Below are 13498 nucleotides of genomic sequence, written 5' to 3'. Positions count from 1 at the left end.
AAGATGTGCCTAAACCCACCTACCACCCTATCGATCCACGGCTTGCGCATCCCGTCTCTCTGGCCGGCGTGGTGCTCGCCCGCCCGCCCGCCCACTCGTTTCATTGGTTGGCTTAGGCATGCGGAGTTCATTCCCAGTCTAATATCAAATCAGGGTGAGGGTTGTGACAGTAGGATCGGCAGCACGTAGAGGGGGACCCGGCCAATCCTCGGCTTGCGCATCCCGCCCCTCTGGCCGGTTGAGCGCCCTCACGCTCGTTTCGTGGGTTGACTTAGGCATACGGAGTTTATTCCCAGTCTAAGCATACGGAGTTCATTCCCACTCTAAGATCAGACCGGACCGAGGGTTTCAGCAGCGCATGCTAGGCTCGGGCATGTGCTGGTGCCGTATTTTTCTTCACCGGGGCACCATCGCCGGAGCATCGCCGGAGAACCTGACTGGCGGCATTGGGGTTTCGACGATCGGAGGGGCCGGGGGGTGTGCGCACATGATGTGCGATGGGTGCTGGTGCTTGGCCCTTATATTGTCCCTGTATCCCTCATCAAACCTCAAGAACTCACACCCCCTTAAAGAGCATTTGAGATTCTACAGGTTTGCTGCCAGTAGCCATTAAAGTGTCTGAAATGGGGACACTTTTTTCAAATGGTCACAAAATCTTGTACACTTCGAGTTTTTAGCTAAATTTTTTTGTGCATGCCAACAAAAATACAAGGATCACATCTACCAAGTTTTGGGCCAAAAATCCTTCCAAAAAAATTTTAAAAAATCCCGAACCACAAAAAGTTTCAAAAATCGTGAAAAATAGAAAACGAGTCATCTTGCCATGAAACTTCACGTGAAGGCTTAAGGGACCATTCTATGAATTTACAAGCCATAAAAATGGCATTGGTATGCAGAAATATGAAGATGTGCCTAAACCCACCTACCACCCTATCGATCCACGGCTTGCGCATCCCGTCTCTCTGGCCGACGTAGTGCCCGCCTGCCGGCCCGCACGTTCGCCCACTCGTTTCGTCGATTGGCTGAGGCATACGGAGTTCATTCCCAGACTAAGATCGAAATAGATCGAGGGTTGCGGTAGCAGGATTGGCAGCACACAGAGGGGGACCCGATCAATCCCCAGCTTACGCATCCCACCCCTCTGGCCGGCTTAGTGCCCGCCTACTCGTTTCGTGGGTTGACTTAGGCATACGGAGTTCATTCCCAGTCTAAGCATATGGAGTACATTCCCAGTCAAAGATCGGACCGGATCGAGGGTTACGGCAGCACATGCTGGGCTCGGACAAGTGCTGGTGCCGCATTTTTCTTCACCGGGGCACCATTACCGGAGCATCGCCAGAGAACCTGATGGGCGACAATGGGGTTCCGACGATCGGGGGGGCCAGGGGGGATGTGCGCACATGATGTGTGATGGGTGCTGGTACTTGGCCCTTATATTGGGCCCCTATCCCTCATCAAACCTTGACAACTCACACCCCTTTAAAAAGCATTTTGAGATTTTACAGGTTTGCTGCCAGTAGCCATTAAAGTGCCTGAAATGGGGACACTTTTTTCAAATGGTCACAAAATCTTGTACACTTCGAGTTTTTAGCTGAATTTTTTTGTGCATGCCAAAAAAAATACAAGGATCACGTCTACCATGTTTGGGGCTAAAACTCCTTCCAAAGAAATTTTAAAAAATCCTGAACTATAAAAAGTTTCAAAAATTGTGAAAAATAGAAAACGAGTCGTCTTGCCATTAAACTTCACGTGAAGGCTTAAGGGACCATTGTATGAATTTACAAGCCACAAGAATGGCATTGGCATGCAAAAATATGAAGATGTGCCTAAACCCACCTACCACCCTATCGATCCACGACTTGCGCATCCCGTCTCTTTGGCTGGCGTAGTGCCCGCCTGCTCGTTTCATCGATTGGCTTAAGCATACGGAATTCATTCCCAGTCTAAGATCAGACCAGACCAAGGGTTACGCCAGTAGGATCGGCAGCATGTAGAGGGGGACCCGGTCGATCCCTGGCTTGCGTATCCCGCCTTTTTGGTCGGCTGAGCGCTTGCACGCTCATTTCGTGGGTTGACTTAGGCATACGGAGTTCATTCCCAATCTAAGCATCTGGAGTTCATTTCCAGTCTAAGATCAGACCAGACCGAAGGTTGTGGCAGCACATGCTGGGCTCGGGCATGTGTTGGTGCCACATTTTTCTTCGTCGAGGCACCATCGCCAGAGCATCGTCGGAGAACCTGACCGGCGGCATTAAGGATCTGGTGATCGAGGGGTCGGAGGGGTGGGCGCACATGATGAGCGATGGGTGCTGGCACTTGGCCTTCATATTGGCCCCGTATCCCTCATCAAACCTCAAGAACTCACACCCCCTTGAAGAGCACTTGAGATTTTACAGGTTTGCTGCCAGTAGCCATTAAAGTGTCTGAAATGGGGACACTTAATTCAAATGGTCGCAAAATCTTGAACACTTCGAGTTTTTAGCTGAATTTTTTATGCATGCCAACAAAAATACAAGGATCATGTCTACCAAGTTTGGGGCCAAAACGCCTTTCGAAAAAATTTTAAAAAATCTCGAACCGTAAAAAGTTTTGAAAATCGTGAAATATATAAAACGAGTCGTCTTGCCATGAAATTTCACGTGAAGGCTTAAGGGACCATTATATGAATTTACAAGCCATAAAAATGGCATTGACACACAGAAATAAGAAGAAGTGCCCAAACCAACCTACCACCCTATCGATCCACGGCTTGTGCATCCCGTTTCTCTCGTCGACGTAGTGCCCGCCCGCCCGCCCGCTCGTTTCGTCGGTTGGCTGAGGCATACGGAGTTCATTCCCAGTCTAAGGTTGGACTGGATTGAGGGTTACGGCAGCAGGATCGCCAGCACGTAGAGGGGGACCCAGCCGATCCTCAGCTTGTGCATCCCACCCTTCTGGCCGACTGAGCGCCCGCACACTCGTTTCGTGGGTTGACTTAGGCATATGGAGTTAATTCCCAGTCAAAGATCAGACCAGACTGAGGGTTGTGGCAGCACATGCTGGGCTCAGGCATGTGCTGGTGTCGCATTTTTCTTCATCGGGGCACCATCACCGGAGCATCACCGGAGAACCTGACCGGTGGCATTGGGGTTCCAGAGATCGGGGGGTGTGCACACATGATGTGCGATGGGTTCTGGTACTTAGCCCTTATATTGGCCCTTATCCCTCATCAAACCTCGAGAACTCACACCCCCTTAAAGAGCATTTGAGATTTTACAGGTTTGCTGCTAGTAGCCATTAAAGTGTCTTAAATGGGGACACTTTTTTCAAATGGTAACAAAATCTTGTACACTTTGAGTTTTTAGCTGAATTTTTTTTTACATGCCAACAAAAATACAAGGATCACGTCTACCAAGTTTGGGGCCAGAGCTCCTTCCAAAAGATTTTAAAAAATCACGAACCACAAAAAGTTTCAAAAATCATGAAAAATAGAAAACAAGTGATCTTGCCATTAAACCTCACGTGAAGGCTTAAGGGAACATTGTATGAATTTACAATAAAATGGCATTAGCATTCAAAAATATGAAGATGTGCCTAAACCCACCTACCACCCTATCGATCCACAGCTTGCGCATCCCGTCTCTCTAGTCGGCGTAGTGCCCGCTCACTTATTTCATCATTTGGCTTAGGCATACGGACCGAGGGTTGCAGCAACAGGATTGGCAGCACGCAAAGGGGGACCCGGCCGATCTCTGACTTGCGCATCCCACCCATCTGGCCGGCTGAGCGCTCGGACTCTTGTTTCATGGGTTGACTTAGAGATACGGAGTTCATTCCCAGCCTAAGCATACGGAGTTCGTTCCCCATCTAAGATCAGACCGAAACAAAGGTTGCGATAGCACATGCCAGCCTCGGGCATGTGATGGTGCCGCATTTTTCTCCGTCGGGGCACCATTGCCAGAGCATCGTCGGAGAACCTAACCGACGGCATTGGGTTCCGGCGATCGGAGGGGCCAGGGGGGTGTGCGCACATGATGTGCGATGGGTGCTGGTACTTGGCCCTTATATTGGCCCCCTATCCATCATCAAACCTCGAGAACTCACACCCCCTTAAAGAGCATTTGAGATTTTATAGGTTTGTTGCCAATAGCCATTAAAGTGGCGAAAATGGGCACACTTTTTTCAAATGGTCACAAAATCTTGTACACTTCAAGTTTTTAGCTGAAATTTTTTGTGCATGTCAACAAAAATACAAGGATCACATCTACCAAGTTTGGGTTCAAAACTCCTTCCGAAAAAATTTTAAAAAATCCCAAACCGCAAAAAGTTTCAAAAATCATGAAAAATAGAAAACGAGTCGTCTTGCCATGAAACTTCACGTGAAGGCTTAAGGGACCATTGTATGAATTTACAAGCCATAAAAATGGCATTGGCACACAGAAATATGAAGAATTGCCTAAACCCACCTACCACCCTATCGATCCACGGCTTGCGCATCCGTCTCTCTGGCCGACGTAGTTCCCGCCCGCCCGCCCGCTTGTTTCGTCGATTGGCTTAGGCATACGGAGTTCATTCCTAGTCTAAGATCTGACCGGACCGAGGCTTGCAGTAGCAGGATCGGGAGCACGCAGAGGGGGACCTGGCCGATCCCCGTCTTAAGCATCCTGTCCCTCTGGTCGGTTGAGTGCCCGCACACTCGTTTCGTGGGTTGACTTAGGCATACAGAGTTCATTCGTAGTCTAAGCATACGGAGTTCATTCCTAGTCTAACATCGGATCGGTCCAAGGGTTGCGGCAGCACATGCTGGGCACGGGCATGTGCTGGTGTCGCATTTTTCTTCGTCGGGGCACCATCGTCGGAGCATCATCGGAGAACCTGACCGACGGCATTGTGGTTTCGGTGATCGGGGGGGCCGGGGGTTGTGCGAACATGATGTGCGATGGGTGTTGGTACTTGGCCCTTATATTGGCCCTATCCCTCATTAAATCTCGAGAACTCACACCCCCTTAAAAAACACTTAAGATTTTACAGGTTTGTTGCCAGTAGCCATTAAAGTGTCTGAAATGGGGACACTTTTTTCAAATGGTCACAAAATCTTGTACACTTTGAGTTTTTAGCTGAATTTTTTTGTGCATGCCAACAAAAATACAAGGATCCCGTCTACTAGGTTTGGGTCCAAAACTCATTCCGAAAAAATTTTAAAAAATCTTGAACTGCAAAAAGTTTCAAAAATCATGAAAAATAGAAAACGAGTTGTCTTGCCATGAAACTTCACGTGAAGGCTTAAGGGACCATTGTATGAATTTACAAGCCATAAAAATGGCATTGGCACACAAAAATATGAAGATGTGCCTAAACCCATCTGCCACCCTATCGATCCACGGCTTGCGCATCCCGTCTCTTTGGCCGGCGTAGTGCCCGTCTGCGTATTTCGTCGTTTGGCTTAGGCATACAGAGTTCATTCCCAGTCTCAGATCGAACCGGACCGAGGGTTGCGGCAACAGGATCAACAGCACGTAGAGGGGGACCCAACTGATCCTCGACTTGCGCATCCCGCCCATCTGGCCGGCTGAGCGCCCGGACGCTTGTTTCATGGGTTGACTTAGGGATACGGAGTTCATTCCCAGCCTAAGCATACGGAGTTCGTTCCCCGTCTAAGATCAGACCGGAACGAGGGTTGCAGCAGCACATGCCGACCTCGGGCATGTGCTGGTGCTGCATTTTTCTCCGTCGGGGCACCATCACCGGAGCATCGTCGGAGAACCTGACCGACGGCATTGGGGTTCCGGTGATCGGAGGGGTCGAGGGGGTGTGCGCACATGATGTGCGATGGGTGCTGGTACTTGGCCCTTATATTGGGCCCCTATCCCTCATCAAACCTTGATAACTCACACCCCCTTAAAGAGCATTTGAGATTTTACAGGTTTCCTGCCAGTAGCCATTAAAGTGTCTTAAATGGGGACACTTTTTTCAAATGGTCACAAAATCTTGTACACTTCGGGTTTTTAGCTGAATTTTTTTGTGCATGCCAACAAAAATACAAGGATCACGTCTACCAAATTTGGGGCCAAAACACCTTCCGAAAAATTTTAAAAAAATCCCAGACCGCAAAAGGTTTCAAAAATCATGAAAAATAGAAAACAGGTCGTCTTGCCATGAAACTTCACGTGAAGGCTTAAGGGACCATTGTACGAATTTACAAGCCATAAAAATGGCATTATCACGCAGAAATATGAAGATGTGCCTAAACCCACCTACCACCCTATCGATCCACGGCTTGCGCATCCCGTCTCTCTGGTCGGCGTAGTGCCCGCCTGCCCGCCCGCCCGCCCGCCCGCTTGTTTCATCGGTTGGCTTAGGCATATAGAGTTCATTCCCAGTCTAAGATCAAACCAGATCAAGGGTTGTGGCAGCAGGATCGGCAGCATGTAAAGGGGGACCCGTCTGATGCTTGGCTTGCGCATCCTGCCCCTCTGGCTGGCTGGGCACCCGCACGCTCGTTTCATGGGTTGACTTAGGCATACGGAGTTCATTGCCAGTCTAAGCATACGGAGTTCATTCCCAGTCTAAGATCAGACCGCACCAAGGGTTGGGGCAGCACATACTGGGCTCGAGAATGTGCTGGTGCCGCATTTTTCTTCACCGGGGTACCATCGTCGGAGCATCGCCGGAGAACCTGACTGGTGGCATTGGGTTTCTGATGATCGGGGGGGCCGGGGGGTGTGCCCACATGATGTACGATGGGTGCTGGTACTTGGCCCTTATATTGGCCCCGTATCCCTCATCAAACCTCAAGAACTGACACCCCCTTAAAGAGCATTTCAGATTTTATAGGTTTGCTGCCAGTAGCAATTAAAGTGTCTGAAATGGGGACACTTTTTTCAAATGGTCACAAAATCTTGTCCACTTCGAGTTTTTAGCTGAATTTTTTTCTGCAAGCGAACAAAAATACAAGGAGCATGTCTACCAAGTTTGGGGCCAAAACTCCTTCTCAAAAAATTTTAAAAAAATCTCGAACCGTAAAAAGTTTTGGAAATCGTGAAAAATAGAAAACGAGTCGTCTTGCCATGAAACTTGACGTGAAAGCTTAAGGGACCATTGTATGAATTTACAAGAAATAAAAATGGCATTGGCATGCAGAAATATGAAGATGTGCCTAAAACCCACCTACCACCCTATCGATCCACGGCTTGCGCATCCGTCTCTCTGGGCGGCTTAGTGCCCCCCGCCCGCCTGCCCGCCCGCTCGTTTCGTCGGTTAGCTTAGGCATACGGAGTTCATTCCCAGTCTATGATTAGACCGAACTGAGGGTTATGGCAACAACATCTGCAGCACACAGAGGGGGACCCAACCGATCCCCGGCTTGTGCATCCCGCCCCTCTGGCCGGCTGAGCGGCCGCACGCTCGTTTCGTGGGTTGACTTAGGCGTACGGAGTTCATTCCCAGTCTAAGAATACGGAGTTCATTCCCAGTCTAAGATTGGACCAGACCGAGGGTTACGGTAGCACATGCTGGGGTCAGGCATGTGCTGGTGCCACATTTTTCTTTGCCGGGGCACCATCACCGGAGCATCGTCGGAGAACCTGACCAACGGCATTGGGGTTCCGACGATCGGGGGGCCTGGGGGGTGTGCGCACATGATGTGCGATGGGTGCTGGTACTTTGCCCTTATATTGGCCCCCTATCCCTCATCAAACCTCGAGAACTCACACCCCCTTAAAGAGCATTTGAGATTTTACAGGTTTGCTGCCAGTAGCCATTAAAGTGTCTGAAATGGGGACACTTTTTTCAAATGGTCACAAAATCTTGTACACTTCGAGTTTTTAGCTGAAATTTTTTGTGCATGCCAACAAAAATACAAGGATCACGTCTACCAAGTTTGGGGCCAAAAATCCTATCGAAAAAATTTAAAAAAATCCCTAACCACAAAAAGTTTCAAAAATCTTGAAAAATAGAAAACGAGTCGTCTTGCCATGAAACTCCACGTGAAGGCTTAAGGGACCATTGTATGAATTTACATGCCATAAAAATGGCATTGGCATGCAGAAATATGAAGATGTGCCTAAACCCACCTACCACCCTATCGATCCACGGCTTGCGCATCCCGTCTCTCTGGCCGACGTAGTGCCCGCCCGCCCGCCCGCCCGTTTCGTCGGTTGGCTTAGGCGTACAGAGTTCATTCCCAGTCTAAGATTGGACCCGACCGAGGGTTGCGGCAGTAAGATTGACAGCACACAGAATGGGACCCAATCGATGCCCGGCTTGCGCATCCCGCCCCTCTGGTCGGCTGATCGCCCGTACGCTCGTTTCATGGGTTGACTTAGGAATACGGAGTCCATTCCCAGTCTAAGCATACGAAGTTCATTCCCAGTCTAAGATCGGACCGGATCAAGGGTTGCAACAGCACATGCTGGGCTCGGGCATGTGCTGGTACGGCATTTTTCTTCGTCGGGGCACCATCGTCGGAGCATCACCGGAGAACCTGACCGACGGTATTGGGGTTCCGACAGTCGGGGGGGTCGGGGGGGTGTGCGTACATGATTTGCGATGGGTGCTGGTACTTGGCCCTTATATTGGCCCCCTATCCATCATCAAACCTCGAGAACTCACACCCCCTTAAAGAGCATTTTAGATTTTACAGGTTTGTTGCCAATAGCCATTAAAGTGGCGAAAATGGGGACACTTTTTTCAAATGGTCACAAAATCTTGTACACTTCGAGTTTTTAGCTGAATCTTTTTGTGCATGTCAACAAAAATACAAGGATCACATCTACTAAGTTTGGGTTCAAAACTCTTTCCGAAAAAATTTTAAAAAATCCTAAACCGTAAAAAGTTTCAAAAATCTTGAAAAATAGAAAACGAGTTGTCTTGCCATGAAACTTCACGTGAAGGCTTAAGGGACCATTGTATGAATTTACAAGCCATAAAAATGGCATTGGCACGTAGAAATATGAAGAATTGCCTAAACCCACCTACCACCCTATCGATCCACGGCTTGCACATCCTGTCTCTCTGGCCGACGTAGTGCCGGCCCGTCCGCCCACCCGCTCGTTTCATCGATTGGCTTAGGCATGCAGAGTTCATTCCTAGTCTAAGATCGGACTGGAGCGAGGGTTATGATAGCAGGATCGACAGCATGCAGAGGGGGACCAGGTCGATCCTCGGCTTGCGCATCCTGCCCCTCTGGCCGGCTGAGCGCCCGCACGCTTGTTTTGTGGGTTGACTTAGGCATACGGAGTTCATTCCCAGTCTAAGCATATGGAGTTCATTCCCAGTCTAAGATCAGACCAGACCGAGGGTTGCGACAGCACATGCTGGGCTCGGGCATGTGCTGGTGTCGCATTTTTCTTCCTCGGGGCACCATCGCCGGAGCATCATCGGAGAACCTGACCACCGGCATTGAGGTTCTAGTGATCGGGGGGGCCGAGGGGGTTTGCGCACATGATGTGCGATGGGTGCTGGTACTTGGCCCTTATATTGGACCCCTAACCCTTATCAAATCTCGAGAACTCACACCTCCTTAAAGAGCATTTGAGATTTTACAGGTTTGCTGCCAGTAGCCATTAAAGTGTCTGAAATGGGGACACTTTTTTCAAATGGTCACAAAATCTTGTACAATTCGAGTTTTTGGCTGAATTTTTTTTTTGCATGCCAAAAAAAATACAAGGATCATGTCTACCAAGTTTGGGGCCAAAACCCCATCCGAAAAAATTTAAAAAAATTCGAAACTAGAAAAGTTTCAAAAATCGTGAAAAATAGAAAACGAGTCATTGTGCCATGAAACTTCACGTGAGTGCTTAAAGCACCATTGTATGAATTTACAAGCCATAAAAATGGCATTGGCTTGCAGAAATATGAAGATGTGCCTAAACCCACCTACCACCCTATCGATCCACGGCTTGCGCATCCCGTCTCTCTGGCCGACGTAGTGCCCGCCCGCCTGCTCGTTTCGTCGATTGGCTTAGGCATACAGCGTTCATTCCCAATCTAAGATCAGACCAGACCGAGGGTTGCGGCAGCAGGATCGATAGCATGCAGAGGGAGACCCGCCCGATCCCCGGCTTGCGTATCCCATCCCTCTGGCTGGCTGAGCGCCCGCACGCTCGTTTCGTGGGTTGACTTAGGCATACAGAGTTCATTCCCAGTCTAAGCATACGGAGTTCATTCCCAGTCTAAGATCGAACCGGACCGAGGGTTGCGGCAGCACATGCTGGGCTCGAGCAAGTGCTGGTGCCGCATTTTTCTTCGTCGAGGTGCCGTCCTCGGAGAATCACCGGAGAACCTGACCGGTGGCATTGAGGTTCCATCGATCAAGGGGTCAGGGGGTGTGCGCACATGATGTGCGATTGGTGCTGGTACTTGGCCCTTATATTGGCCCCCTATCCCTCATCAAACCTTGAGAGCTCACACCCCCTTAAAGAGCATTTGAGATTTTACAGGTTTGCTACCAGTAGCCATTAAAGTGTCAGAAATGGGGACACTTTTTTCAAATGGTCATAAAATCTTGTACACTTCGAGTTTTTAGCTAATGTTTTTTGTGCATGCCAACAAAATTACAAGGATCACATCTACCAAGTTTGGGACCAAAACTTCTTTCAAAAAAATTTTAAAAAATCCCAAACCGTTAAAAGTTTTTAAAATCGTGAAAAATAGAAAACGAGTCGTCTTGCCATGAAACTTCACGTGAAGGCTTAAGGGACCATTGTATGATTTTTACAAGCCATAAAAATGGCATTTGCATGTAGAAATATAAAGATGGGCTGAAACCCACCTACCACCCTATCGATCCACAGCTTGCACATCCCGTCTCTCTGGCCGACGTAGTGCCCGCCCGCCCGCCCGCCTGCCCGCTCATTTCATCGATTGGCTTCGGCATACGGACTTCATTCCCAATCTATGATCGGACTTGACCGAGGGTTGCAGTAGCAGGATCAGCAGCACGCAGAGGGGGACCCGATCGATCATCGGCTTGTGCATCCCGCCCTTCTGGTCGACTGAGCGCCCGAACGCTCGTTTCGTGGGATGACTTAGGCATACGGAGTTCATTCCCAGTCTAAGCATATGGAGTTCATTCCTAGTCTAAGATCGGATCTGACCGAGGGTTGCGACAGTAGGATCGGCAGCACGTAGAGGGGGACCTGATCAATCCTCGGCTTACGCATCCTACCCCTATGGCCTGTTGAGCGCCCGCACCCTCGTTTCGTGGGTTGGCTTAGGCATACGGTCGAATTGGGGTTCCGACGATCGAGGGGCCGAGGGGTGTGCGCACATGATGTACGATGGGTGCTGGTACTTGGCCCTTATATTGGCCCCCTATCCCTCATCAAACCTTGAGAACTCACACCCCCTTAAAGAGCATTTGAGATTTTACAGGTTTGCTGCCAGCAGCCATTAAAGTGTCTGAAATGGGGTCACTTTTTTCAAATGGTCACAAAATCTTGTACACTTCAAGTTTTTAGCTGAATTTTTTTGTGCATGCCAACAAAAATACAAGGATCATGTCTACCAAGTTTGGGGCCAAAAATCCTTCAAAAAAAATTTTAAAAAATCCCAAACCGTAAAAAGTTTCAAAAATCTTGAAAAATAGAAAACGAGTCGTCTTGCCATAAAACTTCACGTGAGGGCTCAAGGGACCATTGTATGAATTTACAAGCTGTAAAAATGGCATTGGCATGAAGAAATATGAAGATGTGCCTAAACCCACCTACCACCCTATCGATCCACGACTTGCGCATCCCATCTCTTTGGCTGGCATAGTGCCTGCCTGACCGTCCACCCGCTCATTTCGTCGATTGGCTTAGGCATACAGAGTTCATTCCCAGTCTGAGATCAGGCTGGATCAAGGGTTGCGGCAGTAGGATCGGCAGCACGTAGTGGGAGACCCGGCCGATCCCTGGCTTACGCATCTCGCCCCTCCGGCCAGTTAAGCGCCTGCATGCTTGTTTCGTGGGTTGACTTAGGCATAGGGAGTTCATTCCCGGCCTAAGCATACGGAGTTCATTCCCAGTCTAAGATCAGATCAGACCGAAGGTTGCGGCAACACTTGCTGGGCTTAGGCATGTGCTGGTACCACATTTTTTTCGTCGGGGCACCATCGCCGGAGCATCGTCGGAGAACCTGAACTGCGGCATTGGGGTTTCGGCGATCGGCGGGGTCGGGGGAGTGTAAGCACATGATGTGCGATTGGTGCTCGTACTTGGCCCTTATATTGGCCCCCTATCCCTCATCAAACCTCGAGAACTCACACCCCCTTAAAGAGCATTTGAGATTTTACAGGTTTGCTGCCAGTAGCCATTAAAGTGTCTGAAATGGGGACACTTTTTTCAAATGGTCACAAAATCTTGTACACTTCAAGTTTTTAGCTGAATTTTTTTGTGCACAACAACAAAAATACAAGGATCACATCTACCAAGTTCGAGGCAAAAACTCCTTCCAAAAAAAATTTAAAAAATCTCAAACCAGAAAAAGTTTCAAAAATCATGAAAAATAGAAAACGAGTGTCTTGCCATGAAACTTCATGTGAAGGCTTAAGGGACCATTGTATGAATTTACAAGCCATAAAAATGGCATTCGCACACAGAAATATGAAGATGTGCCTAAACCCACCTACCGCCCTATCGATCCACGGCTTGCGCATCCCGTCTCTCTGGCCGACGTAGTGCCCGCTCGCCCGCCCGCTCGTTTCATCGGTTGGCTTAGGCATACAGAGTTCATTCCTAGCCTAAGATCGGACTAGACCGAGGGTTGTGGTAGTAGGATCGGCAGCACGCAGAGGGGGACCCAACCGATCCCCGGCTTGCGCATCCCGACCCTCTGGTCGGCTGAGCACCCGTACGCTCGTTTTGTGGGTTGACTTAGGCATACAGAGTTCATTCCCAGTCTAAGCATACGGAGTTCATTCCTAATCTAAGATCGGATCAGATCGAGGGTTACGGCAGTACTTGCTGGGCTTGGGCATGTGCTGGTGTCACATTTTTCTTCATCGGGACACCATCGCCGGGGCATCAACGGAGAACTTGACCGGTTGCTTTGGGGTTCTAGCGATCGGGGGGGCCGGGGGGTGTGCACACATGATGTGTGATGGGTGCTGATACTTGGCCCTTATATTGGGCCCTATCCCTCATCAAACCTCGAGAACTCACACTCCCTTAAAGAACATTTGAGATTTTACAGGTTTGCTGTCAGTAGCCATTAAAGTGTATGAAATGCGAACACTTTTTTCAAATGGTCACAAAATCTTGTACACTTCGAGTTTTTAGCTGAAATGTTTTGTGCATGCCAACAAAAATACAAGGATCACGTCTACCAAGTTTGTGGCCAAAACTCCCTCCGAAAAAATTTTAACAAAATCCAGAACCGTAAAATGTTTCGTAAATCGTGAAAAATAGAAAACAAGTCGTCTTGCCATGAAACTTCACGTGAAGGCTTAAGGGACTATTGTATCAATTTACAAGCCATAAAAATGGCATTGGCATGTAGAAATATGAAGATGTGCCTAAACCCACCTACAACCCTATCG

This window comes from Durio zibethinus, chromosome 1 (assembly GCF_047325235.1).
Source record: "Durio zibethinus cultivar Kanyao isolate XHJ-2024 chromosome 1, ASM4732523v1, whole genome shotgun sequence".
Lineage (NCBI taxonomy): Eukaryota > Viridiplantae > Streptophyta > Magnoliopsida > Malvales > Malvaceae > Durio > Durio zibethinus.
This window is presented reverse-complemented; position numbering follows the sequence as displayed.